Source organism: Leptodactylus fuscus, chromosome 4 (genome assembly GCF_031893055.1).
Source record: "Leptodactylus fuscus isolate aLepFus1 chromosome 4, aLepFus1.hap2, whole genome shotgun sequence".
NCBI lineage: Eukaryota > Metazoa > Chordata > Amphibia > Anura > Leptodactylidae > Leptodactylus > Leptodactylus fuscus.
The window spans coordinates 95,901,602-95,927,307 of record NC_134268.1 but is presented as its reverse complement, the minus strand read 5'-3'; the positions used below and the strand labels follow the sequence as shown (position 1 = coordinate 95,927,307).

Here is a 25,706-nt window from a genome sequence, read left to right as displayed (position 1 = left end):
AATTGTCCAACATGACCCCTTCCTCAGTGTACAAAATAGTCTGCTCCTAAATTTCTCACTTAAGACCTTTCTGTCAACAGGTGCTCAGTTCTTTATCTTTGCTCTGATGTTGCTTTACTAAGTGAACTGCACTCATTAAATGTCTAAAAACAGCAGTCTAATGGATCAGTGTTTGCCTATGAGATATCTCTTGATCAGACTTCTATAAAATGCTACAACTATGTAAAAGTAGAGGGGAAAACCCAGGAACTAATGTGTTTTTTTTTAAGTGCTTTGCTCCTTTCAGTGTATTCACAAACATAAGTTTTTTCTGAGACTGAAAAGCAGTTCTGTGCATCTCAATGGGGTTGTTTCTGCAACATCTCAATGGGGTTGTTTCTGCAACATCTCAGTGAATTTGTTTCTGCAGCATGCACATAAGTTTCTGCAACATCCCATTCAGGGCAGATGTATAATTATAGAAATTTCTGTTACAATTCTGAGTACCTTTTCAGTGGTCGGACAGTCATAAGGATATACACATAGGTCATTCATTAGTAGTTGTCATTATATTGAGCAACTGACAGTAGATCAAGGAGACCAAAAACTATTTCACAAGCTTGCTTCCCCCTTTACCAGTTCTCCAGAACTTGTTACCATTCTACTTGTCACACGGATGTGTTCCCACATACTGACAATATTGATGGTACCAGCCTTTGTAAGGTTATATCCTCTTAACAAGGCGAATGGTAACACTCAAGAAAGACAACAGCTCCTCTATAAAGTCAGTGACATCTTCTCTTACTCTTCTCCATTCATCTCAAACCATTATGACTATTTCTGCTGCCAAGACATAGCCCCTCACTTCTGTAGCCATTCCCAGTAGTGCAAATACATTCATAGACCAGAACATAAAACTCAGATCCATGACCAGAACCTAGAATAAATAGACTCCAGAATAAACCTCAGAATAAATCCAACCTAGGAGTAAAGATAGTCCATATATAAGCCATCTAAAAATACAGATCCCTATCAAATATTGCATTCCCCAAATGTGACCAATTAAAAAATACAAACTAGACCCCTTTTATAAATACATATCCCAAACTACATCCTCTATATGCAAAGCAAACCCAGGCCGCTGTTACGAATTCAGACCCTAAACCCGACTCATATACAATACTGACTCAGCCTTGCTGTGCTCCTTCTGACTTCAAGACTTGCATATATATGGTCATGTGATCTTACCTGTGTAATTCCTTCAGCAGTAACAGGACCTGTACATAGATGGTCATATGACCTTATAGGTGCAAGACTTTCTGCAGGTCCTGCACACATCTGAGACATCATTGCACATCAAAGCAGTTTGGTGATGGTTCTTAGAGCAATTTGCAGCAAAAACTTTGAGAAAGCTGCAATGTGCATCATATCTTTGTAACTATGATTTTGGGAGACAATATTACATTCTCCTTAACAGTCTCCACAGAAAAATGTAAGTACTGGCTACATGTATGGTCACATTAATACTTAGAGTCCAGTTTTGCATAGTAGAGTAAACACAAGTAGTGAACTAAACCCCCTGTATATAAATTATCTATATTTTTTATATTGTTAACATAATTTATAAAACAAAATAAGTCTCTCCCTGGCATACTACCAATTATGTACATTTTATTTTCCCAAAAACATCAAAGATCTGATGTATTATCTGATATTCCTTGTGTTATTACTCTTGAAGTTATTACAGTTTACGGTAGATAAGACAACTGATTGAAACATACACTCACCGGCCACTTTATTAGGTACACCTGTCCAACTGCTCGTTAACACTTAATTTCTAATCAGCCAATCACATGGCGGCAACTCAGTGCATTTAGGCATGTAGACATGGTCAAGACAATCTCCTGCAGTTCAAACCGAGCATCAGTATGGGGAAGAAAGGTGATTTGAGTGCCTTTGAACGTGGCATGGTTGTTGGTGCCAGAAGGGCTGGTCTGAGTATTTCAGAAACTGCTGATCTACTGGGATTTTCACGCACAACCATCTCTAGGGTTTACAGAGAATGGTCCGAAAAAGAAAAAACATCCAGTGAGCGGCAGTTCTGTGGGCGGAAATGCGTTGTTGATGCCAGAGGTCAGAGGAGAATGGCCAGACTGGTTCGAGCTGATAGAAAGGCAACAGTGACTCAAATAGCCACCCGTTACAACCAAGGTAGCCAGAAGAGCATCTCTGAACGCACAGTACGTCCAACTTTGAGGCAGATGGGCTACAGCAGCAGAAGACCACACCGGGTGCCACTCCTTTCAGCTAAGAACAGGAAACTGAGGCTACAATTTGCACAAGCTCATCGAAATTGGACAATTGAAGATTGGAAAAACGTTGCCTGGTCTGATGAGTCTCAATTTCTGCTGCGACATTCGGATGGTAGGGTCAGAATTTGGCGTCAACAACATGAAAGCATGGATCCATCCTGCCTTGTATCAACGGTTCAGGCTGGTGGTGGTGGTGTCATGGTGTGGGGAATATTTTCTTGGCACTCTTTGGGCCCCTTGGTACCAATTGACCATCGTTGCAATGCCAAAGCCTACCTGAGTATTGTTGCTGACCATGTCCATCCCTTTATGACCACAATGTACCCAACATCTGATGGCTACTTTCAGCAGGATAATGCGCCATGTCATAAAGCTGGAATCATCTCAGACTGGTTTCTTGAACATGACAATGAGTTCACTGTACTCCAATGGCCTCCACAGTCACCAGATCTCAATCCAATAGAGCATCTATGGGATGTGGTGGAACGGGAGATTCGCATCATGGATGTGCAGCCGACAAATCTGCGGCAACTGTGTGATGCCATCATGTCAATATGGACCAAAATCTCTGAGGAATGCTTCCAGCACCTTGTTGAATCTATGCCACGAAGAATTGAGGCAGTTCTGAAGGCAAAAGGGGGTCCAACCCGTTACTAGCATGGTGTACCTAATAAAGTGGCCGGTGAGTGTATATACTGATGCATTACAAAATGCAGGTTCACGCCTGAAAAATATTGGTGTGAACATAGTCTGACATTGACCTGCTGCTATAATAGGTCTATGACTTTTGAAATACTGTATATTGTATGGTTATATATGTTATCAGTAATTGGAAACAAAATGGCAGCCCAGGTGCCAACAAAAGGATTATTGTAATGTAACCTTCGAATGTGATCTGCTGTGTAGAGAATAAAATGTGCCCTATGTGAACTTTCTCCCATGCAGACAAGAAATTCAAGGTTTGCTTTGGAAGACTGTTGGAATCTATTTACAATTCTTTATAGAAATGAAAGACTTTGTAATAAAAGTGAATGGCTCCCAATGCCCACACAAACTTGCCCAGGCACCGTGTAAAATCTAAATCAATAGTTAGATCTTAGAAATCTCAGATGATATCAGCTATGCAGCTGCTCCAAGTAAATTGAAAGGTGTTGTGTAATAAAATGAATCTTTGTGTTGTACAAACAGCCCTACAATTGTGCACCGTAACATACAGTCCCTTTATAGTCTACCCATGCCCATATAACCTTACAGAACAGCATGGCACATTTTAGACACCTTAGTAAATTTTGATTAGGGCGAAAATGCCGTATAAAGGTAACCTAGAGGATATAGTGGGTTATAGAAATTTTTTTTGACTAAAATTTCAGGGAAAGGAGGTATGGAGAGCTTAACCCCTTCACAGCCTCTGTTTTGGAACATCTCTGATAGCAGGATCAATTTTTACATGTTTAACAAATATTGTGCATGAAAAAAAAAAAAAAAAAAAACACAAGAAGGCTATGTTCTCTGCCTGGGGATTCTGCTTTAAGAATGCAGAGAGTCCTTCAAGCAGCTCTTTTCTCTCCACAATTTTAGCCCTTTTCAGGCGGAAACCCAACAGAAGCCATTATAGTCAGTATATTTAGTGCTAATGTTTTGATGTGAACAATATAGAAACGGTGTAAAATATAGATTCTGTATTCAAATATGTGTTATGATTCCAGCCAATATTTTTCTTCTCAAGCCTATGTTAGCCTGTGGTGTGATGAATTTATCAATTTTGTCCTTGAGATATGTCTTTGGCAGGGAAAGAAAGAACAAAATATTGACACAAGAAATCTATTTGCAGTACTGTGCAAAAGTTTTAAACAGGTGTGAAAAAGTAAGAAAACTTTAAAAAATTGAAGTATTAATAGTTTATGTTTGTCAATAAACAGAATTAAGTGAATGAATAAAAGTGAAAGCTAAATCAAATCAATATTTGGTGCGACCACCCTTTGGAGGAGATTCCTGGAACTGAACAGTTTCTTACTTTATGAGCTGAAGCTATTTGGATGATAGATGAGCAGAAAGGTGCTGATCTCCTGGCATTGAGTTGACTATAAGTGCTTGTGTCCAATGCCAATGAGAATATTGTGACAGCTCCTCAGTCCTCACCATGTGTAGTTGTAAACAGTTGCTACATTCTTCCATGCGGCAGAAACACATCACGATTCTTTCTGAAGCATTTTTCATTACATTTTGCATTTCTACAGGTATAATTGACATGCTGCGATTTTTTTCTGCAGTGTGTGGATGGGTTTAGCCAGAATCCCATCCACTTTGCAGGTACTGTACTGCAGTGGTTATTGACGTGGCCTAAATGCTGCATTTTTGCAATGTGAGGTTCCAGCCTAAAGAATTGCTGATCTTCTTATCACCAAGGCAGGATCACTTGACAGGTTCCTTTAAACTGAAAACAGTGTCTGAACTGCAGGCAGCATGGTATAAAGTAGGAAAAGGCTGAGCAGATTGATATATAGTTTTGTTGAAAAAGAGCCAGTTGAATTTGTCAATAATTCATTTAAAGAGAACCTTTCACCACTCTAACAAGTCCAGCTCTTTACATCTGTTAATAGGTGCCACTCCACTGATTCCAGCACAGTTGGATTTTTTTCTCTACCCACCGCTGTTCCCAAGCAATCAATGCTGGTAGTTTTGATGCTTGACATGAAATTTAGGCTATGTACTGTCAAGATGCTGTCAAAGGGTGTGATTCAGAGCTCTGACACTGGCTGCCTCTGATTGGTCTGAATCACAAATCCCTGTCTGACACTGCCCTTCTGACATTACAAAACCTAAATAGCACATCAGTCACCAAAACTAACATTGCTCAGGAAGGGTGGGTTGCTACAGAAAAAATTCCAACTCTGCTGGAATCTGTGGAGAAGCAACTATTAAAGGGGCTCTATCACTGGGAAAAGTCATTTTTATCTAATCACATTCTTGCATAGGCTTTAGAAAGTCTATTCCACACCTACGTTTTGTATGTAGATTGCCTCAGTGGTTTCTGAATAAGCCCGTTTTTATTCATATGCTAATGAGCCTCCAGCCAGCTCAGGAAGTTCCCAGCAGCCTCCCATTATCTTCTATGTGTGTGAAGCGAGTCATCAGCAGCAGCAGCAGCCTCCCATAGAAAACAGCAGAGAGAGGTGTGCACCATCTATCGTGCACTAGTCTAATTAGCATATGAATATAAACAGACTTATTCAGAAACCACTGAGGCAATCTACATACAAAAGGTAGGTGTGAAATAGACTTTCTAAAGGCTATGCAAAGGTGTGATTAGTTAAAAATGACTTTTCCTAGTGATAGAGCCCCTTTAACAGATACTAAGAACTTGAAATGGTGGAGGTGGTGAAAGATCATTTTTAACTTCCTGCTCATCTTGGCCTTAAGAGTAAATTGGCTAGTCTTATCAGCAAATGATTGTCGTCCCTATGTTTCTACATAAGGAGAGATGTCATTCAGTGGGTGAGACCACCCAATGGACTCATAGGCCAAAGTGAGCTGGTTTTAAATGACTAATTCACAGGTTTTATGAAATTGTTTCTCACAAAAAATATCAATATGCTCAACAAATCCTGTTCTATAACATGCTGCCTGTAAATTAGACTACATTTTATTGTGTGAGCATGGGTAAAAATAAACACGAGGGTTTTCAGTTAAAGAAAATACAGCAGAACCAAAAATACTTTAAGGAGTTAAAGTATACTGCTTTTAGAAAAGAAACTCAGGGGCAGCTGGAAGCATTATGCACATTTATTGTAAAATAACATTTCACTGTAAATTAGCATTTTTTTCATGCTACATTCATCCGCTTCATTCCATTGTTAAGACTGTGTACTAAATGCATTGCACCTGTTTCATGGATTTGTTCCTGGAGTCCTTTTAAAGAGGACCTTTCATATCTTCGGGCACATGCTGTTTTATATACCGCTAGAAAGCTGACGGTGTGCGGAATTCAGCACACTATCGGCTTTCCCATTATGTACTCCGGGGTTGGAGATATAAGTGCCTTTACCAATCTCTGCCCACGGCCATAAGGGGGATCCTGACAGTGTAGTTGGGCTGTGAGGAACACCCCTCCTGACAATACTCGTCCATGTACTGTCAGAGGGGGCGTCCCTTACCGCCCAGCAATGATGCTAAGCTGTGAGGAATGCCACTCCTGACTGTACACATCCATAGATTAGTACTGGGGGGCGTTCTTCACAGCTTAGCGTCATGGCTGGGTGGTAAGGAAAGATCCCTCTGACAGTACACAGGTATGGATGAGTACTATCAGGAGGGGTGTAACTCACAGCCCAGCTAGACTGTCAGGAACACCCTTCTGACAGTGGGCAGAGATTGATAATGGCACCAATATCTCAGTGTGCTGAATCAGCTTTCTAGTGCTATATAAAACCACATTTGCCCAAGGACATAAAAGATTTTCTTTAAAGCAGAAGTATAAATCAATGAGTACATTACATAAAGTATGGCCCTGGATATAGATTCGAGGAACATATAGATTCAAGGAACATATAGATTCAAGGCACATATAGATTCAAGGAACATATATATATATATATATATATATATATATATATGTTCCTGTTTACTTTGTAGGCTGGCCATACACATCAGATTTTAGACTGCTGAAGAGACAAATTTTGGATGAGCAGTCATTCTTGTATACACCTACATTCATCCCATACAACCATCCAGGAACTAAAGTTCATCACAACCAAAATCGGTTGTGTAGAATTTTGTTTGGCCATCTGTCAGATGTAATCTTTTGTGTATGGGCTATACTGACAGACCTGAGTGTGATTTGTATATTGCAGGAATGTATTTTTCAATATATGATCTGGTCGTAAACCCTGTTGATCGGGACAAATATATGTGTAACAAATGTTAGTTTTGTATTAGGAACATTCATTAGAACATTCTTTATTTGTGTGGAGAACAACTGAAATAGTTGTCTTTATGAAAGATGGATGGTAACGGTCATCTAAAATCTAACGTAATATGACCAGCTTTACTATGGATCGAGCATTTACTTGTCACATTGTTGGTCTTCTCCGTTTTGAAGGATTTTTAAGTCAGATTGCTGTAATAGCAGAAGTTCCCATGTACTAGTCTAATATGACAAATAGGCAATATCTTATTTAAACCCTATAAATTATTAGTGCTTAGTTTGGTTAATGGAATTTTTTTTTTAATTAAACCAGAAGATCTTCTTCTTAAGCCACTTTCATTATTATATTAAGGATTACCCTATTATGCATGTCTACATATCTCTCCTTACATCCTAGATCTATACAAGCAAAGGAGACGTGCTGCTGCTTTCTGTATTATCTATTCAGTCTAGCACTTAATACAATTGTGACAATGTATTGTGCCAGCACAGGTCCATTACTCTCCTACATTGCAGAATACTGCCTTCTGTAAAAGTTGCTGGTTTTCTGATGACAGCACAACAGGGGTCTATTGAACATATGTCTTCATAGCTGTGTCCCTGGGGAGAATACGCCTCATTTATAAAGAGAGACCCATGCTCTGGCAGGCCCATACACCTGGATCGAAATGAACACCAATTCATAGTTGGTTCATTTCAGGCATCATTTCTACCAGTGTGAGTGATGAGAAATTTGGTGGGGCCTCACCCATCGCCACAGTCTCTTTTATTAACATGGTGAAGGAAGCAGAAAAAAGTCAGACATTATTGTGTAAAAATTGAAAATTGTGTGAAAATTGAAAATTGTGCTTCAGTGTTAGTGTAAGGGGATGAATGGATTAGAGTATAAAGCCAGGTTACCAAACTTGGGGTTGTTCAGTTTGGAAGAAAAGAAGGCTTAGGGTTAGCTCACACGTGAATACCGTGTGGCGTATTTTGGTCTGGAAAAAAAACGCTTCAGGAATTTGGAAGCGGTTTTTGGACACTGAGGCGTTTTTTGGAGAGGTTTTTGGTAAAAACAGCCTCAAAAAACACCAGGCGGTTTTTACCTCCCAGTCAGTGAATGGACCTTAAAAACCGCGACGTGGTTTTTGTGTGCGGTTTTTGCCAAAAACTGCATCGCGTTTTTTGCCAAAAAACGTGACGCGGCTTCCACCTCCCATTCACTTGTATTGACTTCTTGAGGCTGAATCCGTCTCAAGAAAGGTCATGTTGCTAGCAGTCTCCATAGACCACCATTGTGAGGGGGCGGATTATGACGTGGATTCCATGCCATAATCCGCCCCCTCTGTGCCTGTGTGATCCGAGCCCTTAGGGGGGATGTAACTATGATGTACAAGTATATGAATGGACAGAACCGAAATCTTTCTACTGATCCAGACCTGCATCAATAACAAGGGGGCATCCTCTGTCTAGATGAAAACAAGTTTTACCATAGAGGGGGGTTAGTTACAGGAAAAGTGAGACTATGGATGTCACTGCTGCAAGATGTGGAGTTGACTGATAACTTATACAAGTTCAAGAGGGGACTGAATGTCTTTCCTGAAAAGTAAGAATATCATAGCTTATCAAAGCTAGAATTTTTAGGGACTTAGTCTATTTGCCATATTTGAAGTTGGGAGGAATTTTGTCCTCTGTTGGGGCAATTAGAATCAGCATTGTGGGGTTTTATACCTTCCTCTGGATCAATTTGGTAGGTCTATAGGTTAAACTTAATGGACTATCCAGCCCTGTGTACTATGTTACTATGTTACATCATATCATTGCCTTAATATCATATCACAATATGTAAGGGCCCCTTGTAAGGGCACTTCTAAACACTTCCCATTCACTTCAATGGGAGTGCGCGTAAAGCCGGCTTTATGCGCGCTCCCATTTAAGTTAATGGGAAGTGTTTCGAAGCGCTCGCGTGTACGGCTCGGAATGAGCCGAGCGCTTACGCCATGTGAAGGGGCCCTAATTGTTCTGTGAAGAAATACATGTTGAAACTGTATGCCTAAAACTCAGACTACAATGATTGAGCATGTTGAAATTCACTGCTTGATTATTTCCCCTGACATCTGAAATGGCCACCATGAACATAACATGGTTGGCTGGTTCCACCAACATTGATTGGTTTCGCCTTCAGATATCTTAAGTGTATGGCTAGTCTACCAGTGACTGGGCCCCTGTATTAGAACCGCAGAGCAGTAACATGATACGGAAACCCTTTATATAAAATGAAATATGGAAACAATTCTAATTTTGAATGGGTTCTGGAGTTAATGTATGCAATGAACATATGCACTTTACATAAATGTGCTAAAATTTAAAAAAAAAAAAAAAAAAAAAAAAAAAAGATTGTCATAGCAGAAAGTGAGTGTATTTCCTTCTGAGAGCATGCTGCTAATTATATTTAGACATTTGGATCTTCCCTCCTGCTTTGCTGTGTCAATGTAGATTTAACTAAACTCACTATTTAGAATCTTACAAATGTAGAAACTGGCATCAGAGCAATGGTTTTGTCTCATATACACAAAAATTCATATCACAAGCATACGCACCATAGAGGTAACCTATGGAGGTCATGAGAACTGGGGACCGTCTGAGGCTACCCAGTAACCTTTCCTTCTATAGTCTATATGAACCTGTGCTGTATGTCCCATATCCACAGTCATAGCCAAATAAGTAATGAAGTGAGCTGAAGCAGACGGTGGTATCAATATCCAGCAGCTTGTCTATACTGTAATGAGAAGGTTTCCATATGGCATAACTGGAAGCTCCAGTCGTGCCATTCATAGTACTGGTGTCTTCATATGTGACATGAGAGGCCTTAAAAGGGGTTATAAAGTTTCTAAGATTGATGACCTGTCCTCAGGCCTCTGGAAGAGGGTTAGCCGGCACCAGACACCTCAGGCACTGACTTATCTTCCTCTAGGAGTTAAACACTGGACATGTTAAAATCCACCAACTGGATCTTTACGTCTTCCAACGTATGTTATTAAGGGAAAGTCGGGCCACCCCTATATACAACAAATGGTATGCTGGATGGAATGAAATAAATTTTATATATATAGCCAGCTTAACTTTTTATCAAAATAACAAGGAAGAAGCAGGTGCAGTAGATGCATGATGCCATTTTAGTTGAGCTCTTTCCCAACTTTGTTATTGGGCAAGGACTAAATGAAACAGTATTATCTGCTGTTCTGAAACGCCGTGGGGTGAGGTCACGTGGAATAAAATACATAGCGATTAGCAATTATTTCAGCTACCTTTATTGATAATAAAAACGTTGCTTTAATCCTGTATATTTGATGAGAAATACACAGCAATAGATCTGTAATGAAAAGCTTATATTGCATGCTGTTGGGTACACAATGAGCCGGGTTATAATAGAAGCCGATATACAAGAGGGGCCATTCTATGTATTATCCCCCAGCTTTCACTGATGGATTTCATATGGCTTTGAGCTGCACATAAGGTCCCATATTCAGAAATCTCATTAAAATGCATTTGGTCCAGCAGTCAGTAGGAAGCTGTTGTTAATATGTTAAGCAATTAAATGGAGTTATCTCCTTCTTTGTTCCCTTTGTTTAGGTATTTATTTATGTGAATAAAGAGGGTGCTGCACACTGCTGGGAGAGACTTAACCATTACTCTTACTGGGACGAACAGCTTAGCCGAAACGTCTACAGACCTGCCACAGTGAATGCTGTAAGTTAACTGGGTCACTTTTTTGTATATGAATTTTTGTAATTTTTGTAATTTTAGTAATGTAGTTATGTCGCTATTCTTTCTTTTATGGCCTATTCTGTGGGATTGTGAACAACTTGCTTTCATGGCTTAGTAAATTTTGTTTTTGTATTACACTATGTGGAGGCGAGTTTGTTTATACTGACAACCTAAAAGTTAAGCATATTTTTCTCTTTTTTTTCATGGCCAAAGCTTTCCATAACCATAGGCAAACACTGAAGAAGAGTTTCTGATAGGAAATTAAATTATAAAAAATAGTTGTAATTTATCAACATGCAACATGTCAACTATTTATACCGTACACACCAGTCATACTCTACCCTATGTATGTTTTTTATTGTATGTCTATTACTATATAATACTTGTACAAATTTACGTATATACATATTTCATGTTTGTGAATGCACAATGGTGTAAAATGGTAAATGTTGCATATATACCCCCTTGTACAAGAACTGCTACTGGCAGGGTAAATATTACTTTTGTGGATGTGCCTAGAGTGGCTATCCCTTTCCAGGTGTCCTATCACGTTATGAGCCCCCGCAGAGTTCGGCTGCCTTAACAGCTACACCCTAGTACAGACCACTCATATAGATCTGACAGTTTCATATTGGGTTATGTAGTCAGGCCAAAAAAAAAAAACACCAGACACTCAGTTGTGCAGGATATGGCACACCAAACAGTAACCTAGACACAAGACTCACATGAACTAGCTGTATCCCTCCTATTCTCATAGGCAGTACTTCCTGCTAGACTACAAACTAGACCTCTGACACCCATGTCACAGTAGTTGACCAACCCAAGTGGACTCTACATGTGAAGGGACAGTCATTGTCCCAGTGTAACCCAAGTATCACACCACAGCTAGTACAGGCTCATACCACAGGACATCTCCAAAGTACTCTTCCCATGGTACAACCCCTATTCAAAACCAATGTTCTGTCCTCAAACAATATTCCAGAAGGACCAAAGCAAAAGTATTCGCGCTTACCAGGACGTCTTCAATCAAATTCCTATATTAATACCATAAACATAACGTGTTTCGGAGCTATACAGCAGCTCCTTTTTCAGATGCATAGTTTGTTAAGCATTAGAAAAAGGAGCGGCTGTATGGCTCCAAAACGCATTATGTTTATGGTATTAATAAAGGAATTTGACTGAAGACATCATGGTAAGCGTGGATACTCTTTCTTGTGATGGTGAGCCAGCAGCTGCCTTGGAGTGGACGCATATAATATATTCTGCAATTTGAGGTGTTGTGACCTGTTGACAACCCTCTAAGGTTAGCACAAACCTATATTCACCTATATTATATATCTCTGATTTCACATACTATACCGGATATTGTGTGGTGCTGTATTTTTTGTGTTTTTGCTAGTGTTGTCTCCACACTCGGTATCTACAAAGAAAGCATTTCACAGCAACATACACTTTGCATAATCTGTAGATCACATTACTTCTGGAAAAATAAAACCAAAATGTATACTAATGGAAACAAACACAAGTTCTAGTGAGATGGCAGCCAGTCTTGGGCAGGGGCTCTATGTATGGCCACTACAGACCCTTTTGTCTAAGGAGGTTAATCTTTTCACTCCCAGAAGTATCCGAAATCATAGTTTATATATCCATTAGGGTGAATGGCCTATTTCTAGATAAAAGTGTTTGTTCTCGTACCATGTTAGCCAGTGGGTAGGAAATATAAAAAAAAACAAAAAAAAAAACAACTTACCGTATATACTCGAGTATAAGCCGACCCGAATATAAGCCGACCCCCCCAATTTTACCACAAAAAAACTGGGAAAACTTATTGACTCAAGTATAAGCCTAGGGGGGGAAATGCAGCAGCTACTGGAAAATTTCAAAAATTAAAATGGTCAGAGTTTTTGGGTGCAGTAGATGCTGGGTGCTGGGGAAGGGTGTTTTGGTTTTGTCTGTCCCTTCCCTTCCTTTTTTTCCCCCACTTGGAATTCAGCCTGGCTGAACATAGGGTATCTGCAGTGCTCCTATTAACCCCTTCCTGATGGAACAGAAGCACTGCAGATACCCTATATTCAGTAGACCGGGCACTGTCAGACACAGGGATACCTAATGTGTATGTGTTTCACAGTCATTTTCTACTTTTCTATGTATTCTAGGGAAAGGAGGGATTTAGAACATTTATTTTTTTTTTTGCACTATTTTATGGGAGATTCTATACATTAATATTGTGGCTGGTCATAGACCCACCCCCTCTAAAAAAAAATAAAAATAAAAATAAAAAATTTTTTTTTTTTTTTTGCTGACTCGAGTATAAGCCGAGGGGGGTTTTTTCAGCACAAAAACTGGGCTGAAAAATTCGGCTTATACTCGAGTATATACGGTAATAGTCTTCAGTAGTTGATACCTTTTTAATGGCTAACTAATAATGGTGACAGATTACAACGTTTCGGAACTCTCGGCTCCTTTCTCAAGTAAATTTAAAACCATTTCTGAAGGATGCATATTTATGTACTAAAGGGCACATAGGGATAGAATTCCAGGAGGAAGGGGGGGTAGAGGGTTATTAGTAATTGGTACAAAACAATGTTAACATTCCAGGTTTTTATCAGTTCTCAGGGTCTCAGGTCAGTGATTTCTGTAAAATGACATAAAACCATGTGACAGATTTAGCCCCTTCTCCAGTATTTGAAGCAGGGTCATACATTTACACTCTTAAATCTGTCGATCTTTCTTTGATTTGAAATTCCTTCTTAAAACCAAAGTTTTCATGTGATCTGTGATATTATGATCCTCATTGCAGAAATGTTTTGATACGGGAAGGTCCAGTCTTCGTTCTCTAATTGTATGGCGATGTGAATTCATCCGCATTCTAAGTTGCTGTCCGGTCTCTCCTACATACAGATTTTCAGTGGGACATTTGGTGCACATTATCAAATACACTACATTAGGTGAACGTACCTGGGATTTTATATTCCCTGTTAGAATTTGGTATCTCTACCCTATCAGTGGTCAGTATGTGAGGGCAGGTTTTGCACCTTTTCTGTCCACATGGAAATGTTTCTGTGATAGTTGGAGGTGATAGTGATAGTGAACATTTTTATATTAATGTACAAATAAGTTTAAACTATGACAGAATACTTTTCTGTGAAGTACAACCCGCAATCTGTACAACCTGTTCACAAATTTGGCAATATATAACTTGCTCCTGCTAAGGAAGTCTTTTGTCACCCAGAAAACCTGCTGGCAGTACACATTATCCTGCCTTATGGCGTAAGGCGAGCAATGTCTTAGAACTGGAGATAATAGTTAACCAGTTTGTCTTTGATCTCTATTTTATTTTGTCCATATTTTGTGTTGTTTATACAGTCACAAAATGACACTTCTAAAGGTTGGAGCCCCATGTTGTGGAAACGCTACTATTTTTGTTGCAGATTTTGCTGCTTTTTTTTTGAGACAACAAACGGAATGGGAAATATATAGGAAGCTCCTATAGGATAACACTATCTTATAGGATAACTTTTACCTGGTGCTCAATCCACTCCTGGCTTCGGCTCAAAAAAAAGGAGCAAAATCTGCAACACAAAAAGCAGTTTTTCTGCAACACAAGTTTAGTCCAAGGAACTGGAGATGGGATAACCTTCATTTTGATTCTGAGTATTATTTTATCCTTATATATCTTTACAATTCTACAATTCTAATTTTAGTTTAATAGATTTTATGATTTATACAAAAACCATTCAGTTAGCACCTACATAGACATAAGAGTGTGCAGTGTTATCCTTTGATTCTTTCATGTTGTCATTTTCATTCCCACTGTTTGCATAGAGCAGTTATATTCAGCAGGATAGTCAGCAATGAACGGGTGGGATATATTTACCCTGACACATCTCTTTTTTCTCAAGTGTGTTCTGACCCACTTTCACTTGATGTTCTCCCAGTCCCAGACAATTTACTCCAATATCATTCTTGGCAACCATACATGAATTCATGGACCGTCTGTAAATACTGTGGTCTTAAAGCCAGTGCCCATGTTGTCAAAAATAAAAGCATCTTGCTACTTTTTGGGAAGCTACACAGTGCTTCAACCGATCCACACATTGGAGAATATTTATTAATAGTGTCAATTTAGACAGTGTAAAAATAAACTGAATTAGCTAAATTTATCAAGGAAGCTCATGTTGGGTGATACATTTGGCACATCTTAAGACTTTTTTGTCTAACTGTATCTTCTTGGTTGGATCATTGAGGCCGAGGGCCACATGGCACAAAAAAATGGCACAAAAATGGCACACAAAAAAACCCGCTGCATTTTACAGTCACTACAAGGTGGATTCGATTCTAGTGAATCCCATCTACACATTGAGAAAAAATAAACGCAGCGGGAGACTGCAACATGTCAATTATATCTATGGAAATGCTGACGGTTTCCTTTATATAGGTATAATGAAAGCAGAAAGTCTGCAGACGAAACCTTTGCAAACTGTGAAAAATGTTGCAGAGAAATCCACAATGCGTTGCTGCCACGGTTTTTCCTGCAGCTCTTTTTTGCTGCAGCCCACTACATGGGGCCTTAGCTTTAAACAATTTTTTCTGTACCCAAATTTTAATGCAACATGATACAACAAGTCCATGCTGCCTTTCCTTCTGAACCATACCACTTGTGAAGCATTTCACAAATAAATGTCTAAGGCTGGGGCCCCATGTGGCATAAACACTGCGGTTTGGCCGTCGCAGAAAGGCTGTGGAAAAAAACGCAGTGTTATACAGTCACTAGTGAATCCCATCCACACCTTGCAGAAGAATATGCGCAACAGACACACTGCGATTTCTAAAACCATTGCCTTTTGAGTGTTTTTCAGTTTTGCAGTGCAGTTTCTGCATCACTTTTCACAGAAAGTCTGCAGGGTATTCCTCTATGGCTTTTCTGCTTCCATTATACCTATCTGGAAAACACCAGCGTTTCTATAGGTATAATTGACATGCTGCGATTTGCAAAAATGCAAGCATTTTTCAAAACGTAGTATTTCTACTGTGGATTATTTTCTGCATTGTGTGGATGGGATTAGCCAGAATCCCATCCACTATGCAGTTAATGTAAAATGCTGCGTCTTTCGTGATATATACATATTTATGTGTGTGTGTGTGTGTGTGTGTGTGTGTGTGTGTGTACCTTAAAGGTTATTTCCATCATCCGTACAGAATCAGCACACTCGTTTCCTGCTACTGTTATATATTTCTGCCTCACCTATTGTACAGCATTGTACACATTGACTGACACATAAGAAATGTACAGTAGATCGGTAATAAAAGAGATGTAGCCTCAACAGTATTTGCCGCAGAATTCAGAGAGCCATTTTATTGGTTATTTATTACCTCATCCAATATCTTATAAAGAGCAACAGCTAAGAACATGAAAGCGTCAGTGTAAGCATACTATGAATTGATCTCCCTCTGCTGGGAAATCTGGGAACTTCACCTGAATAACATACAATCCTCAGAATTCCATTATATCGGCCTGGGATGCACATACTTTATGGCTTGCTGATTTTCCTATTAACTCCACACTTTATGTGTGTGATGACTTGTGTATCAGTCAATAAAATATAGTAGTTACGTTATGTAATGTTAGCACTGTGCAACAGCAATCCTCTAATGTATCTGCTGTAAGTTGTAAGTCTTGGCATGGCTTTGTTTGTTTTAGGGCAACATATTGTGTAAACTTTGTTTAACTAATTTTTTACTTTTATGGGACTTTCTCCAAACCCCTAAAGCATTAAAGGAGTTTCACCCACAATCAAACAATAAGAATGAATAATGCCCGTATTGTTGTTTGACTTGTTTTGGCAGGATATACTAGTGAAATACATTATATTCATGCATTGTCTTCTTTAGGCTAAGGCCCCATGTAGCGAGCCGCGGCCAAAAAAGCACTGCGGGAAAATTGCGGTGGAAACGCATTGCGATGTTTCCTGCAGTGCTTTTCACAGAGAGTCCATAGAGTCTTCCTCTGCAAACTTCCAGCTTCAATTATACCTAAATGGAAACTGCCAGAGTATTATTGACATGCTGGGATTTACAAAAGTGCAACAGATTATTCTCTGCAATGTGTGGATGGATTTAGCCAGAATCACACGCACTTTGCAGGTAAAATGCCACTTTTTTTTTGGGAGGGGGGGGGGTCAGAAAATACAGCAGACAGACAAACATAGAGGATAACTATATTTGCAAAATGTTTACTTTTTGTATCCATATGTATGTTTAATGTTCCTTTAATCATTGTGTTTACTAAACGTATTCATGGTACTTTAACCATTAAACCTTTGAATAATCTCATATAGTGATCAAATCCCAACTACAGATCATCTTAGTGTAAACCATGTACAGTACTCAATGCAATCTTTGCTTTATCTCTGAAACTGCTCTTCCCCTCGTAGCTCCTTCCCTCGCACTTGCAAATGTCCTGAGAGAGTATTGTCACGAGCGATGAATGGATAGAGAAAAACATCTGTGCAGTAACTGTACAGGAATGCAAAGCAACTGCTTAGCAAGTTCTCATGCGATAGGTCCTTATACACACTTGCAGCAGACAGTAGCATGTACAAGCATGGCTGTAAATTATCACATGTAACAAGACTCAACTCCAAAATCTGGGGCCTGCATTAAAGAAATGTAATTCCACACACAGTCCTTTATATGAACAAAATCCTTTCATAATAGTCTTATAATTTACGGCAGGAAATATTTTTGGCATAGTGATCCCTGTTGCAACAATGTAACACTGATCAACTTTGGAAACTGTTACAAGATTTACAAGTCATACAAAGAACATGGTTATAGGATCCTGAGAAATTCATGTCACCTGTAGCGCTCTTTAAGGTTCGGCTATATAATGAGATCAAGAGGCAGAACATCATGTTCAACGTTAACAGTGAGTAACCATATCGTCCCCTTACTTCATAGACAAGAAAACCCTAGAGATCTCACAGCACCTATATTTCTGTATGCCAGTGTTTATAGCGCACAATGTGTGAAAGGGCCCATTGGGCTTTAGCATGTACAAATAGTCTTAAATTGTTTGTACATGTTCATTCTTCAGAAGAAATCTAATAAAATCAGAACTTGGTCATAGATGATAAATTCTGCTATCAATGTGAACAATATCATGTCCATCTAACCCTAGATTGACACGACCGTGTTTCACCCATGAACTAGGCCTGTGTGTTCACTGGATTTAACAGGCTGAACAGTATGCCAGGATCGGGACTCCTAGGAGTATAGTTATCTATGATGCCAGGGGTCCTTGGCTCCCAGTGGCATACTGTCCCATATTGTAATTGGTACCGGGCAGTATGTCGCTGGGAGGCAGGGTCTTGAGTCCCGCTCCTGGCATACTGTTCAGGCTAGTAAATCCAACAAAACACACAGAACAAGTTTCACAGGGGAAACTCAGTCATATTAATCTAGTTTCCCAAGCAATAGAACTGTAATGTTATTTTTGCTACACAGAGCATTGAAAAAAGCAACTAAAAAAAAAAAATCCCATAATTGCCATTTTATGTCTGTTGGCTCCCAAAAAATGTTTAAAAAGAGATTAAAGTGTCTCATATTCCTCAAAATGGCATCAATAAAAACTTTTCTTACTTTGCAAAAGTAGCAAAATTTTAATCTAGTTATAGGTATCCGGAAAAAGCAGGAAATACTTTGGTCATTAAAACCTAAAACAAGCTTGACACTAAAGGGTTAAAGATGATAACATTGTTCAGATAGTACTTGTGATGTTCATCAAATGACTGCTGAAAAGAAAACTCTTATAGAACAGGAAGTGTCAGCATATTATTAGACTTGGCGGTCAGAGTGAAAAGTGCAGGATTTTAAGATTTTTTTCAAATGTACAGGTAGATATTTACATGGAAATTAAAAAAATTAAAAAAAAATCACTAAATAATATTTAAAAAATTTGTTTAACATGAAAATGAGTCTTAATAAATTTTCCCAAATCTCTTTAACATATATGTTGCCATCACTTTGTATTTTAATTAAATTTCCTAAAAATTTCACTTAGTACATTCTTCTGCTTCTGGGAACAAGCGCCAATTAATAGTTTTCTAATTATTGGATGCTGGGGTAATATACATACGTGTGGTAATAGTCTTTTATAACTAGGACACTGTACAATGTCTAATTTAACATATGTTTCTTTTCTTAAAGATTACAGCCAGAAGGTTCAGATTACTGTATCTGTGGATCTTCACAGATGTGGAGAAGCATGTGGTAGGGAACTCATACTTCCCATATGAGTCCAAATTCTGAGACATGACACTGCATACAATTAAAGATACATACATGTATCTGAGATGTCTTGGAATGAGATAGATGGATGGATAGATAGATAGATAGATAGATAGATAGATAGATAGATAGATAGATAGATAGATAGATAGATAGATGATAGATGTGAGAACCACAACAGCGTTTTCTTCCTTTTCAGTTTTGCTCCTCGGTTAATCCTCAGTTCCGTCCTATAATCCATTTCTCCAAGAAGTATTTGAATAGTCTTAAATATCTTGAAGCAAGAATGTGCTGCTCGGGCACTAACCCAAGTATGGAATCTGAGGTTTCATTTGCTTATAATTAGCCTGCAATAGGGGAATGCTTAATGACTGTCTGGCTCAACAACTGCAAAACACAGCAGTTAAGTCGGATTTCTTTCATATCAAGGAAGGTGTTATATGAGAAGGCTAATCTAGGATGTAACATTATGAACAGACAATCTGTTATACAACAGAATTGAGATTCAGGAGTGAACCCACCAGAGCTTCAAAGCAGGCACACGTCTAAGAAACCATAAGTAATGTTAGCTAGATTGACATCTTGGAGGTGCCCGGCTGAAGCTTGTCAGGCTACTTCATGCTTTAGGTACTTTGTCTTTTAAATAATTGTCTTGTTTGTTCTCTTCATACAATTCTGCCATTTCTGATGAATGTAGTTGTTAAAAAGAAGTTGTCACATTGGACATGTTGTGTGATCTGCCAGCAGCATGTTATAGAGTAGGACTTGCTGAAAATCATATACCGTAGTTATAGCTTTCTGGGGGAGAATTCAGAACCAATAAATTATTGAAAACCCTACTTATTCAGGGCTTAGGAGTCCAGTGGGTGGTTCTGCTCGGTGGTTGGCAGCTGTCTGTGTACTTACACGGGGATGTAACTAGGAAAGACAGGGCCACATAGAAAGCTTTTGACTGAAGCCCCGCCATTCTCCACATGTATAATGCCATCTTTATACAATATAATGGCCCCTGTACTGGCGCACACAGTATAATTGATTTACTGATCCTTTCACACAGTATATTGTCCGTTTATTGACCACCATAAAATATAATGCCTCTTTTGTTGGACCCATACAGTATACTGTCCCTGTTACAGGTCCCCATACTGTAATGGCCCCTGTTACAGGCTTTAATGGGGGCCTTACTGTTTGAGGGCCTACAACAGGAGGCCTTACTGTTTGGGGGCCTGAAATAGGTACCCTTGCTGTATGGGAGCATGTAACATGGGCCCGTACTCTATAGAGCCTAGTCATATGTGATCTATTTGATATAATCATACTAGTCATATATGCATTTATGAAGATGAGACCTATGAAGTGACAGGTGACACTGGTAAAAAAAATGTACTGAACATGTTCTGCAAGCATAGGTATTACAGGACAACTCTTGTTCATATGTTCTATTACGGAATATGATCTTCGTAGAGGGTTCCCTTCTTCAGACCCTACCTCTTAAACTCAACTTTACCATGGATAACAGTTTATCAATAGGGATTATAGGAGCTGGACCTGCTGGGTTTAGTGAATAGTTGTGCTTTTGAGTGTTGGTTAGAACTCTTCTCATGGACATGCATAATTTGACATGAGCACATTCCCTATATGGAGAGATATGGGGCCAACAAACAATTCTTTTTATGCCCATGTAAAAGATGTTATCAATGACAAGCAAGTGTCAGCAGGCCACTGGGCAAGAATCAGGAGTATGATCATTCCTTTGGCAGTCACCGGCATGTACAAACGGCGCATTTAGCCCCAATATCAGACACAACCTATGAACTAAAATGAGCATGTTTCTTGAAAAAAAAAAAAGCAGACATTTCTATTCTTATACAGCTCCTTTAAGTTCAGCTGACTCCATCATTCTTGGAGCATATGTACACTTGGCAGATTTGTTGCAGACATTTCTACACTGCTGTTTGTCAGTTTAACATGTTTTCTGCAGTTATCACAAAGGAAGCACACATATACACAAAGTCTCTGTAGCAAATAACATCACAGGGCATGCAAAGCTTATGTGATCAGTGGCTGGAGGGGGAACTAATATGTGAGGAGTTCCCCTTTAAATTCATCAGATAAAAGTTACATAAAAAAAATCCTTACACCTGTCTGACCTTATCATTCGCACAAGGTACATACATTTTCTTAAATGTATAAAAAGCCCTTGTTACACCAGTGATGACAATGTTAATGAATGGCCAGTGTCATTATCTTTCTCAGCAGAACATCTCATTAAAAGGTGTGAACGGTTTTATTTTGTATAGCACTGTATACCGTATATATTCTCAATATGCTAAATGCAATGTATGTTTCTAACTGTAAATGTTCCACTTCCTATTTTTTGTTATTGTACATTCATTTTTACCATTATGCATATACAAATTTTATTAATTTAAATATGGATTCCCTGTATCATATACAGTACACATTTATCTATAATCAATATCTGGCAAGTATTCTCCCACTGTTCTACTGTACATCTGAAGCTATCAATCTACTGTACATAAAGAGAGGACTATATACTGACTGCATATATATACAGTGCTATGAAAAAGTTTGGGCACCCCTATTAATCTTAATCATTTTTAGTTCTAAATATTTTGGTGTTTGCAACAGCCATTTCAGTTTGATATATCTAATAACTGATGGACACAGTAATATTTCAGGATTGAAATGAGGTTTATTGTGCAAACAGAAAATGTGCAATATGCATTAAACCAAAATTTGCCCGGTGCAAAAGTATGGGCACCTCAACAGAAAAGTGACATTAATATTTAGTAGATCCTCCTTTTGCAAAGATAACAGCCTCTAGTCGCTTCCTGTAGCTTTTAATCAGTTCCTGGATCCTGGATGAAGGTATTTTGGACCATTCCTCTATATTAAATATTAATGTCACTTTTCTGTTGAGGTGCCCATACTTTTGCACCGGTCAAATTTTGGTTTAATGCATATTGCGCATTTTCTGTTAGTACAATAAACCTCATTTCAATCCTGAAATATTACTGTGTCCATCAGTTATTAGATATATCAAACTGAAATGGCCGTTGCAAACACCAAAATATTTAGAACTAAAAATTATTAAGATTAATAGGGGTGCCCAAACTTTTTCATAGGACTGTATATATATATATATATATATATTTATACACTCATTGACAAAACAAAATAATGGCCCCAGATAGAAATGTTGCAATACTCAGCATGTAGTTATTTCTCAGGCATAAGACATAGCCATGGTCTGATACTGGATTTTCCCACAAGGGTGCGTTAAAATCCTTTCCCCACTGCCCTATTAAAAGGCTCTCAGGTGTTACTTTTGGGTAGTGCACTTAAACATGCTTCTATAATGCATTCAAAGATATTTTACTCAGTTGACAGACTTTGAGAGGAGGCTCATAACTAATAAGATGGTAATTAGACAGTTGTTAGGAGGTGTTGAGAGCAGTGGTTACATGAGGGCATGCACACATGGCTAACAGACTCTGGATGGTCCAATAAGTCTTGTCCACCATCAAGACACAGGTGCCATCTTCTTTGCACACCTTGACTCTGCCCAGACTATGTACAGGGAATTAACATTGCTGTCACAATGCCACCGCTGCCTGAGGTGTTACACATTAGAAACCTTTTGAGGTCTTGACCCATGTTTTATTTAGTGGAAAATCTAGGTTATGTTTGGATCTACCGACATTCAGGTTTGAGTATGGAGACCTGCCTTTGCTGTGGAGGGACAAGTTTCCCCAACTGCTCATACAAGTATGCTCTCCCCTAGTAGTGATACAAGGGACACTTTCAGCTCAGCGATAAGCACAGGACATCCTGCACCTACATGTGATGCCTCTCATGTCATGTTTTCCATCTGACATTTTTCACCAAACTAATACTTGTCCACATACAGCAATACACTTTGTTGATCTGCCTGGTCACCAGATTTATTGAAAGTCAAGGCAAATGTGCTGCAGTATACCATATGGAACCTGTAAGCCTCTATGCCCAACCATATCTCATCTTATATCCAGGCTGGAGGGGACCCAACAGGGTACTAGAGCCTCATTTCAATAGTACAGTTTTCCACAATAAACATATCCTCTCGCTCTAATACTGTAATCATTTACACATATTAATTATCATCTATTATACCTATATGGTAAATGCTTGTGTTTACGCAGGTATAATTGACATGCTGCAGTTTTTGAAAATGCGGCTTTTCCACTACAGATCTTTTAACCACAATCCCATCCACATTGCAGGTACTGTAAAACGCAGCATTTTGTCCATGATGGAAACGCCACAGCAAAAAAACGCTGTGTTTTACAGTACCTGCAATGTGGATGGGATTGTGGTTAATCCCATCCACACATTGCAGAAAAAAGATCTGTAGTGGAAAAACTGTGTTTTCAAAAATTTGGGTCCCTGGCCTAAAGGGGCTTTTCCCAAGAGATAAGCTTATCACCTATTTACTGGATGGTTTGGATCCCAACTGATCATGAGAACTGAAGTCCTGTGACCAAATTATTAAATGGTCTGGCCTTGTTCCTCCAAAATGACTAGGGCTAGTCTATAAATAAAAAGCTAAACAGCAAGTTCTTGCTATTTACAGACTGTACCCTATTCTTTTCATACTGCATGACTATTCTGAGAAAAGTCAAAAATAGTTCTAAAACCTCATATTCATTGTCTGGAATCTTTGATGAGCCAATAACTATAAGAATTTACAGCTATGAGAAGTTTGTGCTGAAGGTTCTTTTATTCCATGTGTGGATTGTAGATCCAAGCTCCATGGAACCAACTGAGTCACACCGCACCTAGACCAAATTTATCTGAAACTGATTTTTATTCCTTTAGACCCACTTCTTTAAGAGGGCCAATTTTGAGTTTCACGCTATGTATTTGGCATGACTCAATAAAATAACACTTCTACTATACTCTATTTTTTTAGGCTGAAATATATTTTATTTTTATGACATGTCTATTTTAGTTACTAATTTTAATCTCCAGCTCTGATTGGACAGTATCAGATTGTATGTAGAAAACCCCATTAATAAAAAATGGGCCTGAACAAAAAATGGTCAGTTTTCTGTGTATATATATATATATATATATATATATATATATATATATATATATATGTGCATGTTACAAGGGATTCATGTTTTATGGTCAGTTATCCTTAGCTTGCACATGGTAACTGTACTGTTCAATAGTTATAGTTACGTAATGTGCATTTTAAAATGGAACTGGTTTTCCAGGACTTTTTATTGATGACATCCTTATTATAGGTCATCAATTGAAGATCCATAGGGGTTCAACAACTAGCACCACTATGGACCACCTTTTTAAGGCTGGGGCCCCACGGTCTGTAATCGCTGCGGGAAAAATTGCAGTGTTTTACAGTAGTTGCAAAGTGGATGGGATTCATGCGAATTCCCTCCCCACTTTGCGAATAAAATAGCAGTGCGGACACGCTGCGATTTCAAAAACCGTTACGGTTTTGAAAATCGCAGCATGTCAATTATATCTATGGAAACGCCAGAGGCTTTCCCATAGATATAATTGTAACAGAAAGTCCGTGGAGGAAAACTATGTGAACTTTCTGTTCAAAGCGCTGCGAGAAGAATCGCTATGCGTTCACACCGCGGTTGTTCCTGCAGCGCTTTAGCGCGGCGTTTCCTACCTGTGGGGCCTTAGCCTAAAGCAGTAGCTTCACAGGCCATGTGATGTCACATTCATTGCTCACATGGTCTGATTGGTGACATGGTCAGTTCCATTCAAGTGAAAAGGATGAGCTGCAATGCCAAAAGCAGCTGTTATACAAATGTGCTGTGCTTTGTAAGTATGGAAGAAGCTGCACCGTTTTCCCAGCTAATAGACTGGGGGCTCATGTGCTGGACCTCTGCCAATCTTTAATTAATGACCAATCAATAGGATAGAAAATCAGTTTTAAGGCCTAGAAAACACCTTTAGGCTAAGGCCCCACGGTTCTTTCCGCAGCGCTTTTAAGAGAAATTTCACAGAGTTTTCCTCTGCGGACTTTCTCTTAACATTATATCTATGTGAAAACCGTCGGCGTTTCTGTAGATATAATTGACATGCTTCGTGTCCGCGCTGCGATCTTTTCCGCAAAGTGGGGATGGGATTCGCATGAATCCCATCCACTTTGCCTGCACTGTACAACGCCACGATTTTTCCCACAGCACCTCTGCTGTGGGCCAATCACGGCATTTACGTCCCGTGGGGCCCCAGCCTTAGGCTAAGGCCCCACGTTGCGGAAACGCAGATTTTTTTGTTGCAGATTTTGCTGTGGTTTTTTGAACCAAAGCCAAGAATGACTACAAGAGTTATGGGAAATCTCTAGGAAGTTCTTATACTTCTACTTTCTGCTCAATCCACTCCTGGCTCTGGCTCAAAAAACCACA

At 39.0% G+C, this 25,706-nt stretch overlaps 1 protein-coding gene across 3 annotated transcripts in view; it reads left to right on the top strand.

Annotated features, from left to right (window-relative positions):
* Positions 1–25,706, top strand: part of ATXN1 (ataxin 1) — a 491,098-nt gene that overhangs the window by 184,454 nt on the left and 280,938 nt on the right. For all 3 annotated transcript variants that reach the window (XR_012715457.1, XM_075270820.1, XM_075270821.1), the window contains exon 5: positions 10,831–10,947. The gene's annotated coding sequence lies outside the window, so the exon portion shown is untranslated. The remainder of the gene's footprint in view (positions 1–10,830; positions 10,948–25,706) is intronic.